The 12,496-nt window shown below is 32.7% G+C and overlaps 1 protein-coding gene across 9 annotated transcripts in view; it reads right to left on the reverse strand.

Annotated features, from left to right (window-relative positions):
- Window positions 1–2,747, reverse strand: part of LOC143230825 (carboxyl-terminal PDZ ligand of neuronal nitric oxide synthase protein-like) — a 44,863-nt gene extending 42,116 nt beyond the window's left edge. For 3 of the 9 annotated variants that reach the window (XM_076465034.1, XM_076465029.1, XM_076465027.1), the window contains exons 1-2: window positions 2,367–2,737; window positions 887–962 (exon numbers count right to left, since the gene is read on the reverse strand). The gene's annotated coding sequence lies outside the window, so the exon portion shown is untranslated. Of the gene's footprint in view, window positions 1–886; window positions 963–2,019; window positions 2,172–2,366 lie in introns of those variants that run through there. The other 6 variants (XM_076465035.1, XM_076465028.1, XM_076465026.1 and 3 more) reach the window with 5 other exon arrangements.
- Between the last annotated feature and the right edge of the window lie 9,749 nt (window positions 2,748–12,496).

Consider the following 12,496-nt stretch of genomic DNA (forward strand, 5'->3'; position numbering starts at 1 on the left):
TAATAGTTATACCTCTGCCAGGGCAAGTTTATTTTTATATTTAACAAATATACATGCATATTAGTCCACCAGATATACAGTTATATCATCTAACAGCAGATATATGTCAATACCATTTTCTTAGCCTTGCTATCATATTCTGGGTCTGTTTTACCCAAACCTGGTTTCCACTACACTTAGATGTAATTAAATTTATCTCTGTGTTTACTACAATAACTGTTTACATTACTTTATAATATTTAACATAAAACAATAAACAAGAAAGTTAAACATTTAAAATTTATTGTACAAATAATGGTTGAATGTTTGTGAGATCCTAACAGAAATGGAAGTAGCCATTCAGAATGACAGAATTAGGCTAATTCAAAATTACCTTCACTTTATTTTGTAGATATCCATGTTGATACAAGTGTCTTGCTCAAGTTCCAGCAGGACATATAGATTGTTGTTTAAAATACTTGGACTACTGTGCAAGATTAATATTTTAGTAATAAAGTATAACCAAAAAGTAATTTTCCATGACTAGTGTAACCTTAAATTACATCTCTTGCTAACACCAAGAATAGGAAACCTTTCATTACACTCCCCTCATTTTTTATTCATTATTTGTAATCCATAAATTTGTAGAAAAAACCTAATATGTGAAAATACTGATGTGTAATAACATGTCTTATGCTCTCTACTGACATGTTTTGTAACCTAATCATTTTCTAGCACATAATATGTGGCATACTGTACTTAAACATGTGTGGTCACATTTAAGTTTTAACTGTAATTAACTCAGTGACATATGAAAGAGAGTTAGAACAATTTTAGAACTGTAACTGTTGATATTTCTTTACCTATATTTAACTAATAAAAAAATAATATTAAATATCACATGTACCTGTACTGTAATTTTAAACAACAGCCACCATCTTCAAAGTGGAGCACAAGAGGAAGCAGGGAATCAGATGTCAATTCTGAAAATGAAAGAAATATTTGTTCTACAACATACCAAGAAAATATCAATAAAACCCAAAATACAAAATGTAATGTTAACAGTGATTGCATTGCTGGTTCTCAGTGCAATTTATGGACCATATGTTAAGGCGTAGAGGTAAAAATCTTGAATCAGTCCAATATGTATCATTTTGGCCCTATGACAATACACTAGGACACCTAAGGATCTGGTGTGAAAATGCACCTTTTGTACTTGCTTCAGCCAATACTATAGTGAAGGAAAAGTTCAAGTAGAAAGATATCCGTCATCAGACAGTCCAACTCAAATATTACAACCAATCAGTTGGAACACTGTTCTTGATGAACATACTTCTCATTCTTAATAATGTGTGTGTTTTTCTTATAGCAAAGCCACATCAGACTATCTGCTGAGCCCACTGTGGGGAATCGAACTTTGATTTTAGCATTGTAAATCCATAGACTTACTGCTGGAGGGGGGCAAATGAGAAGTAATACCAAAACCCTATTCCCAAAATCACGCATGCACAAAAGAAATACTAGCCTATATCGAAAGATGATCACACAAGAGTTGGTTAAGATCTCTAAAATAATTTTCTCTCAATTTTAAAAAGAGTTAGAGGGAATCCATTGAGATGTTTTAAGATTGTTAAGGAAATGAAAGGTGTTGATGCATCATTTTTTTTCATACTCAATGATAGAAATGGTATTACTAGATGGCACATTTATGCAGTTTTACAGGGTAGAAGTCACCTTCAGCTAAGACAGTTTTAATGTTTATAACAGGGTTTTTGGCTATGGGAATGGGTTGCTTCAAGATACAATCACCATGTTGAAAATGGAAGTAGTACAGGTGGAAGCAGGTAAGCAGTTTTCAGTCCTAAGGAAGCTAAAAAAAAACTGGTTCTACAACAAACCAAGAAAATATCAATAGAACCCAAAACACAAAATGTAATATGAACTTTCTTTAAAGTAGTTGGATGGTTTGACAAATATTAAAAATCTTAATGATAAGGGCTAAAATTTGAGCTATATCATTATTATTATTTAACAATTTACTTTAGTGCATAGGGCCATCTAGAAGTAAAAGGGCCAACAGATCCTACATTGTCCTTAAATCACGTTAACATAACCTTTACAAGTTTGAATTTCTGTAATTGGTTAATAATACTATGCAGTGTCACATCATCCCTGGTAATAATGGTACAGTTGTTCAGAACTTGGCTGTCTGAGATTGGTTGCATACAATATATACATAGTTACAAATTTAACTCAGCTAGTGAATGAAAAGCTAATACAAATTACAACGAAAGATAAATTTTCCACAAAATTATATTTTCATGACAATACAAAACTAAAAGAGCAGCAGTTAATAACCTAATGCATGAAGGGATACATGAACTTACTTTTGCTATAAAAATAATTCCTTTATAAAAGGATTTTTCATTATGCGATGGAAATTCCATTGAAAATTCGATTTTCAAAAGCATCTTTGGTTCAGACTGCATTGTTTAATGTTGTTGTTGTTTTTAAAAAAAAGAATTTATTAACAACATTCACATAGTCTTCCTTCTAATTTTGTCTAAATGTAAATATTTCTTCGTTGTTTTTCATTTTGACATTTGGGCAAAGCATTAACACAACAAACGCCTTTTACATCACGATGTTTTTTTATCTTGTTTTGGTTCTTTTTGTGGAAACAATTCATTTTTAGACGGGCATACATTCAAAGTTCCTGACCTATGCCTTCTTAATCTACACACCTTCATTTTCACTTTACGTCTGTAGCTAGAAAGTGACATCTGTCATAAACTAGCTGTATTACGACTGTTATAAATAAAACAAATCGGTGTTTAATCTTTACATTATTTTGATGTCACAAGGTAACCAAAACTTTTAAAAGGCGTACCATACGAAATCTAATAGCATATTTATAATATCAAAAAGATTAAGTAAAGTTACTTTTACAATAATTACTAGAATTTTTCTTCAAATTTTTCTGTGCAATGCATATGTATTATATGATAATTTTGTTGCCATAACTATTCTAATTAGAAATTTAAGACTTCTATTTACAACTGAAAAAAATTGAAACGTTATTACAACCCGATGTTTCAGTTCGTTAAATCATTGCCATTTATCAATAAGCTTCGAGAATAAAAATTGTTACAACAAACAAACAACTAGCTTGTCTGGATTTGCTCATTAAACAAACTGAGAGAAATTTCAGATTATTTATTGATATTCGGTTTAAGTTTCTGAATAATGGGTCATTCTTTTGTTCTTACTCTAGGTTTATCTTTATAATATATCATAATTTTTAGTTTGAACAAAGTTTACATGCAATGATTTATCTTAGCGTATTCATGAATACGCTATCCATCTAATTACCTTTAAAGGACGCCAAAAACAAATTAATATATGGCACCGCAAAAGATACAAATGTATAAGTCAAGTATAACTTTGCAATTTAAGCCAAAAATTATAATCGACTTTTCAGTTTTCACCATTTGTAAACTGACAACTAAAATGAGAAATATGCTTAAAATATGTGATAACAAAAATAACGTAAGCTCTTGATTTTTTCCACATGTCTTTTATTTTTTCTATTTTTAGATTCCAAATCAGAAGCATGTAAAAATAGCATATCAAATCTATCTTTTATCTCTCAAAAGTTACTACTTAAGAGGCATTTAGTTCAATACCAGTACATTTCAGTTGAACTAAACGATGAAAAACAAAAGTTTCACTGAAATGCCATTTACAAACACACTACTGATTCTGCATCGGAAATTAGCAAATCATGAGTTATGTGGGGAAAAGACAGGAAGAGTTTATATGATTTTAATAACCAATCTTATGAAGGCTATTGGTTTCAAATGTTTGGTCAACTTTCGGTGTTTTTTATATATATTGTGTGTATAACTAGTGTTTCAGGTAACCTTTTATTTGCATTTTCAACGGTTAAGTCACATCTATGTCAACCTCTTCTCCCTCTTTTAAGATAGGCTTATTGTCTTAGATCGACGTATCCTCTGGCTGGTCTTCAAAATAAAGTTATCCAGTTCAACCCTGGAGTTGTGTGATCGCATCACCTTTCCCAACATTCTCCATCATCGTCTGAAAGTTCGTATCAAAAATGATGCACGCTGCTTTCAAACTCACAATGCCAACCTTATCGACTTGTTAAACTTATCTTGTACGAAAGCTACTTCCTCCAACTGAACGTATATTTTGTAAAGAGATGTCAATACAGCAATACGATATCCTTATCGTATCGTGAAGCCGTGATACGACTGCATCCATACATCATCCGATACGATACGATTTATCTATTAGGCAAGCTTTCAGCTGACATTATAAGTCTTTTTCACAGAAAAAAAATCAGAGTTTTTAATAAAGTATTTTTGTTAAAAATTAATCATCTAGTAAAGGAAGATGAGTATAGAGTATTACATGTTACCTTCATTTCTTTTATCAAAAACATTACTTGCAAATTAACATAACAAATTAACAAAAATAAAATAATGAAATAGTTGATTGAACATGAGAATTGGAAAAAAAAAACACTGTTAAGTACTTATATAAGACAAAGTTAATAATATAAATAATGAATTACAGACAAAACTGTCAAAGTTGGTAAAACTTCTGTTATCTAAATAACGTCCTGAGGCATCAATATTTAGAAAAATATCGTATCGACCACCATAATAGGATATGCACCGCTAAAATATTTAGTAAGTATGAAATGTCTCTTTCAGAAGGAGATCTTGGACACGTTGTTTCCCATATAGAAACCTTCCTACATATATTAACCCTGCCTGATTTTTTTTTCTTTTCACATATCTCACTTGCTAGTAACTAAATAAATTATCGTTTTGAACAATGGACTAGCATCAAAAATTTCATATAATTTGATTTTGTTTTTTAATCCATTTCACTACTATAAAATATGCACCTGCACATCTATTAGACACACCCACTGTGCTCTAAGTTTTACCTCATGACTAAAGAAAGAATGTAACCATCTGCTGGTCGTGGATTTGAACCTGTGACCCGCATGTTACGAGCGAGTTCCCTTATCACAAGCCCATCTTAATTTAAAATATTATATTCACGAGTTAACTATATTTGGCAATATTTTAAATCCACACATGATTAAGTGAAATAGACGATTTATCAAAACAAAAGGAAGATTAAAAATCTTTACATTTGTTTAATAAATTATATTTCTCAGCCAACTTACCAATTTATAAATAGCAGAGATATTTATAAACTGGAAAGTCTGTTTATAAGTATTTTGGACCAAGCGCGACCCACTGATTAGCATGCCAGACTATATATCTAATGGGTTTGGTGTTCGCTTCCCGTTACTGAAGAAAATAAATGAAAATCGTGTTCCGCACATTGGGGCCATAGGCACGTTATACTGTTCAGTAAGATTAGAATAATCGAAGAATTGGTCGTGAGTGCTGATTTCTTTTCTCTAATCTGTCAGCTGATAATTAGTGACAGCCAGTGGGAAGAGTTCTTGAGAATCTTTGCAGAAATATCGGAAAACGAATATAAAAAATAAATTTCCAGAGTAATAGAGACGAACGGTCCAAGAAGTATGGAATATAAAAGTTGCACATACAGACATACAGTTTAAAATAATTTGAAAACAGTGTAAGTAAAATTATAACATTACACATGATTCCCATACAAACGACGCCTTTCGTATAAAAATATTTTTGTTGAATGCTACACTAGAGTAAAGAATATTAATTTTCATCGAAACTTAGGACTAATGTGACGTGTATTAAGTTTATAGAGAAGTATATTTTATTAATGGTTTTCATTTAATTTCTACTTCTCCTTCTTTACAATTTTCCCTCTTTTCATTTTTTTTTTTTTTTTAAATAACGTTTCCGTTTTTCATCGTTTGAATTGAGGGAACCCTAAGTATATGAAGTTTGACGCATACATGAGTTCTATCTCAAAGTATCTCTTACTAAATGGTTATGGGACGACGCGTAACCGATAAGTTAGCGTGCTGCTCTGAGTATCGGAAGGTCTCAGGTTCGAGACGCGTTATGTTGCTGGGCACGCTTTGAATTTTCGCTCAATCTCACTGTAAGAGTGGCTACAAAAGTGGTGGGTGTTATTGACTAAATTCCCTTCTTCTGATCAGGTCAGAGATGGCTATACCTGGACTAAGCTATCCTTTTAATCTGTGATTTGCATAAGGTGCTACTTGGTAATTATCAACTTATTTTTAGCATTATTCTCATTATTGGAAATCAGGAAAGTTCAATTCTTATACAATTTACACGTATATTTGCAGAAAATTAATTTTTTGTTTCTATTTGAACAAGCTTTTGGGATACATAATAAACAACAACAACCAAAGTCATAAAAATGTTTACTTTGTGGTTGGATTTAGATCTACGACGTAAGTAGGTCAATCATTAATTTAAATAAAAAAATTGTATAAGGTTATAAAAATTGTTTTGTCGTTTTGTGTAGCTTTTGTGTTAGGATAAGACTCTCAGGCCCGATATGGCCAGGTGGTTAGACCGCTTGATTCGTAATCTGAGGGTCGCGGGTTCGAATCTCTATCACACCAAACATGCTCATCCTTTCAGTTACGGTCAATCCCATTATTCATTACTGAATGAGTAGTCCTAATGTTGACGGTGAGTGGTGATGACTAGCTGCCTTCCTTCTTGTTTTGTACTGCTTAATTAGAGACAGCTAGCGCAGGTAGCTCTCGGGTAACTTTGCACAACATTAAAAAACAAACAAACAAGGTTTTTATGACTTCGCATTTTTATTTCGAGAAAGATCGTTAGAAACTCTACAGTTAAAAGTAATCAGTAAGTGTTGTTTTCTTATTACGTTTTGCAAATAGATAAATTCAAAAATGTATCACTTTAACAGTATGTTTTCTTTAGTGGATGTATTTATATAATAAACCTAACCATTATTACCTTCCGAATCTAAATCATATATCAAATTGTCTTAGCAGTTTTCTACTAGGATCATGCTACAACATAAGCTTGCTTCTGCTTTCAGTAACTTATTCATTTTGAAAACAGAAAATATTCCATTTAAATCAGGACCATAGTGTCAAATTCAGCAGTGAAAGACCGTCATATTATAATGCTCTCATGGTTGAAAGGGCGAGCATATTTGGTGTGACACAGATTCGAACCCCATCAGGTTTGTAAACTTTTTGGTTTCAATATGCTGACGCCTCAAACGTCCCCAAGTTGTTGAATGGGCTAATTTAAGGGATTGTAACGTTTAAGGATTGAATTTAGGTATCCACATTGGGCAGAGCAAAGGAAGCTTTTGTTGAACTTTTAAATAAACAAACAAATAAAATATACTGACGTATTGTAAACAAGGAAAAGTACCCGTCCACAGTGAAGGAACAAGTTTAATTTAATTTATAACTTTTAATTATCTTGTAGATTTGTTTGTTTTGAATTTCGCGTAAAACTACACGAGGGCTATCTGCGCTAGCCGTCCATAATTTAGCAGTGTAACACTAGAGGAAATGCAGGTAGCCATCACCATCCTCCGCCAACTCTTGGGTTATTCTTTTACCAACGAATAGTAGGATTGACATTATAACATCCCCACGTCTGAAAGGGCGACTCTCGGATTACGAGTCGAGTGTCTTAAACACCTGGCCATGCTGGGCCTATATCTTATAGAATTTGAAAATATTAATTGTGTTGCATTTTTGTTTATTATTAGAGGCAAAGCTCTGCGCTGTTTATAACGCCTATTGCGAAAAGTAATTATTGAGTATATTAATCATGCTAAGAGTCGCTCCACAATATTGTACATTAAATCTATATTTTTATTCTTTACATTACGTCAAATTTTGATATGTGAATAATAGTGTGCTTAATTCCTAACAGTTTAGTGTAGAATATCCTGCTTACGAAACAAAATTTGGCATCAACATTATTCATGCTTATGAATATTGAGTTTTACCTGCGTGCACAGCTTTTGAAACGCAGCGCGAGAAGCAGCCGCCATACATGGGACAGACGAACTCTCGGACAGCCACCACGAGTAACAATATATGTATATAAGATAATAATATTTTTTATTCGGCAAGAGTAATTTGTTATAAATATTGATAAATTATGGAATAGTTTGTCTGACGACGTGACTTACACTGTCAGTTAAACAGCTTTTAGTTTTTTTTCGGATAGATATAGAAACATAACAAGAAAAACTATGTTTTTTTATGATTTGACCATTTACTTTTAATTAATGAATGACTGAGCCCAGTGAACCATCATACAATAATGAAACTCTTTCCAATATGTATGATATTGGAAAAATACTTTTATTAAGTGATGTGCAATTCCCAACTTCGTGAAATTTTTATGTTGTGTGCATGTAGATTTACAATAGGGGTCACGATTTTCTCGTTTCCCATCACGAAGAATTTTATCTTTCTCCATTCGAATGTACAGAAAAATTGGGCAGCTGAATTTGCTGCGCGTAGTGGAGAAAAACGAAGGTAAATAGGTCACACGCAAATTCAACATTTACAGAGTTACAAAGCGGTGAATAGCATCAGAAACAGTTCTGTATTATCAGTTTTTCAAGTATCTACCGAATATTCAAGCGAAAAACTGTCATTTGTGGCCAGAAATTTAGAAAAATTTGGAAAAATGTTTTCGATGCGGTGCTATTTGTTTACAAACACTTAGGGTGCAGATATGACGTCATGAATAAGTCACACGCGGTTCTAATTGTTGTTCACTAACTACGGAGTTACACAGCATCAGAAACAGTTTGGTATTATCTATGACGTCGTGAGACGTCATTTCCGGTTCTTTGTTGGTGCGTTTTGAGATTCGAAAAAACGGTTGAATTTTACATTCTAATGAATACGAATTTTCTCAAAACACTCAACCCAACCTATTTATTCACATTTATTTAGTTTTTAGACGTAGTTGGTAGTTTGTAGTTTCGTTTTATAACATACAAAATATATGATTAGTGTCATTGTTTGTAAAAGATAAAGGTTAATTTACCTACTTTTGTGGTAGGGTGGGAAGGAAACTCGCTATAACCGGTTGCAAGCCTGGATAATGTCATCAATATTTTGACATGAAGGATGAGCAGCCCCCCTTCCCTCCTGCCACTCAAAACATTGTTAGGTAACATAAAGTGAAAGGTAAAACACTCTAAAAGAATTAGGATTTTAAATATTCTTTATTTATTGAGTTTATATTCTCTTTATTTTTATGTGATTTATTATACCCTTCCAATTTATATCCTTTCTTGAGGAAAATCGTATTCCGGAAAAAAATATATTTTTCAGAACTTCAAAAAAAGAAAAAGTGAGGACCACCAAATGAATGGTGTATGATAATGGAAGGTGCAAGTTCTTTAAGATCCAGATAAGTATTATCATTAATTAGCACGTTGCCTATGCACGTTACTCACCAATTGCTAAGTAAATGTCTTTTGTCTCTGGACAAGAAAAGAAAAGAATTCAACAGAAATTATTGCACAAAGCTGCAAATCACGCATAGACACCATGCAGTGTCATACCTACCAATTACTGGCATTCAAAATCAGCACTGGCGCCATGGGTGATCGGCTAGAACGATATAAAGTCACTTTCTTAGGAACTAAAGACATACATGAACATGTATTTAAATTTTTTCTAAATTTAGAAAAAAATATCAAATTTCAAACATTCATTCATTATCAGGAAGAATTGGAACAGGTTGAGTATGCTATGTAGTTACGTAATAAACAGCTTTCTAGAAAAGTTAACAACAGTTCGATGTATCCATGCGTATGTGGCTAAAGTGGCTTAACTAGGTCGAATTGATTTGATTTGGTGTTCAAACTAAACTCTTCAACCTTAACAGCAGCTAAATGTAAACTAAATGACCAGGTCAGAGGTCCTTTCAATTTAAATATAGGATAAATGTAGGAAAGGTGCCCCACTTTAAAAACAATACAGATATATAAATACACACACAATATATATATTTAAAAATTAGTTTAGCAGATCTTTGCTTTAATACATTATCGAATTACAAATACTCATTTAAATTAAATGTACAGTAAAAACAAGTAAACACATGAAAGAAAAAATAGCTACTGTTCGCTATCTTACCTACCTTTTAAATTGAGATATATAAACTCTCCATGTTTGTTAAGGAAACTTTTTTCCATAGGTATTATATATGTATTCCCATAAATGATACAATTTATATTATGTCACTTCTGACAGTCCAAACACTGAATCTAATTGACCTTTGACTTTGTTGTTGAGTATTAATTCCATTCAATTCAGCAGTGATAACCTCCTCTTCTCATATCAGGAGAGTCTCCTGTTCTGCATCTCTTGGATCTTCAATACATTTTATTGCATTAACACAGGAAACCTTATTTACCATTTTGTAAGTGTTATATTTATGTTGGGATTTAGTACAATTGAGTTATTGTGTGACAATGTTTTATTGATATATCAATAATAATAATTCAGGCTATTTCATCTTTGATGGAATGTTGTCGTTTTTTAATTTGATGTAGATGTTTTCTTGCTTTTTTGTTCACTTTTAAAGATGGGAGGAGGAATATTAGAGCATTCAGCACTTGTAGGGAATCTTCAACCTTTTTTTGTTTTCTGGAGTCTGTAAAATTATTCGGAATGCGTTTGGTAGAATTAGTTGTTTAGAATTAGATGAAAGAAAATAGATATGCTTAGGAATTGCAATTGAATAAAAAGGGTAAGTTATCATTGTTTGTAAACTTTACACTCTGGTTCCAGCCATGGTAGCTTTTAACCATGATTCATTAAGAAGTCCAGACGTAGTGGAGAAGTATTCGTAATTTCATGCAAGCTTTATTTATCTATTCAGATTATTTCATAAAATGTTTTGGACCTGTATTCATTATTTACATTTCAAAATGATAATAATGTGACCAGGGCATCTTACCCTCAAATAGAGAAGAAGATGACTCCAGAGAATGTACAGGACAAATGTCTCACCTTCACATGACTCCAGAGAATATGCAGGACAAATGTCTCACCTTCACATGACTGAGGATCGGCATGGTCAAGTGGTTAGGGTGCTCGATTCGTAATTTGAGGGTCACGGGTTCGAATTCCCGTCACACCAAAATGCTTACCCTTTCATCCGTGGTGGCGTTATAATGTTACGGTCAATCCCACGATTCACTGGTGAAAGAGTAGCCCACGAGTTGGCAGTGGATAGTGATGACGAACTGCTTTCTCTTTAGTCTTACACTGCTAAATTAGAGACGGCTAGCGCAGATAGTCCTCGTGTAGTTTTGCGTGAAATTCAAAAGCAAACAAACAAACAACTTACATGACTGCTTGCACGATATTTAATGGTAATTGTAACCCAAGTAAACAACAGAATATATCCTAACTTTATTATAAACCGTATAAACTATTGCTTAAGAACACTACTGTACTTGTTCTAAAATATAAAGTTTTGAATAATGAGGATTGTTACAAACTGAAATCAGTTTATCAAATGTGACGACGGTTTTGCACTCTACTGACTAATTACTGACGAATATAAGGTATGAAAATTGTCACGTGCAGGGGAATATCATCAAGCTTTACTTTAACCATCTCTAGTTTCGAATGACTGACCAGAGGAAAGGCCAGTGTCACTCACCATTATAAGGGATTTGTTAGTGGTTTTGTGTGTGTGTGCATGCTGAACAAAGAGAGTGACTGTTATGTTTATAACCTTCTTATAGTTGAAAGTACGGAGAATGTTTACAGTAGCATTATGTTTTAAATCCTGAGTACTTCAATCTACTACCCAACACACTAACATCAATCCACATCAAACCTTTTTATCTCTTAGTGATTTTATGAGCCAAAATTATTAACTATAGTACATAGCTTTATTACGCCTTCTTTCATCAGGTGTAGCAGATAGATGACTAAACATTATTGAAAATATGCTGTATCTGAGACAAGATCACTACATATGAAAGAAAAAAATGACAAAGTATCAAGACATCGGGATAAAATTTATTAAAAAAACTTTCTATCTATGATGCAATGTCAGGTAATGAGAAAGGATTTTTATATTAATGTCAGAAATCTGAATCTACACACCTAGGTGCATAACGTAAATATAGTTATTGTACAACCGTGTTTTTAACCTGCTTTATAATTTGTTTGCATGTCTGAGATTGTTCCTCTACTGTATCAATATTTCTCTTGTTGTTTTTTATGCATAAGATCTTTTCCATTTGAAGGTTAGCTACAAATATTTGACGTTTACGGCTTGACTGACGACTAAATAAATATGTCACATACCCATCAAAATAAGAAAGGTTATTAAAAGACTAAGAGTCAATAAACAAAAACAGTTATTTACCGAAGCGGAAGAACTCGCACAACAGAACTTTAGGACAGCAAGGTGCCCCACAACCATTGCCACAGGCAGTATCCAAAATAATTTTCTTACCCGCAAAGATTGTGGTTACAAATTAGAACACGCTAACCCTCCAA

This window comes from Tachypleus tridentatus, chromosome 10 (assembly GCF_004210375.1).
Source record: "Tachypleus tridentatus isolate NWPU-2018 chromosome 10, ASM421037v1, whole genome shotgun sequence".
NCBI lineage: Eukaryota > Metazoa > Arthropoda > Merostomata > Xiphosura > Limulidae > Tachypleus > Tachypleus tridentatus.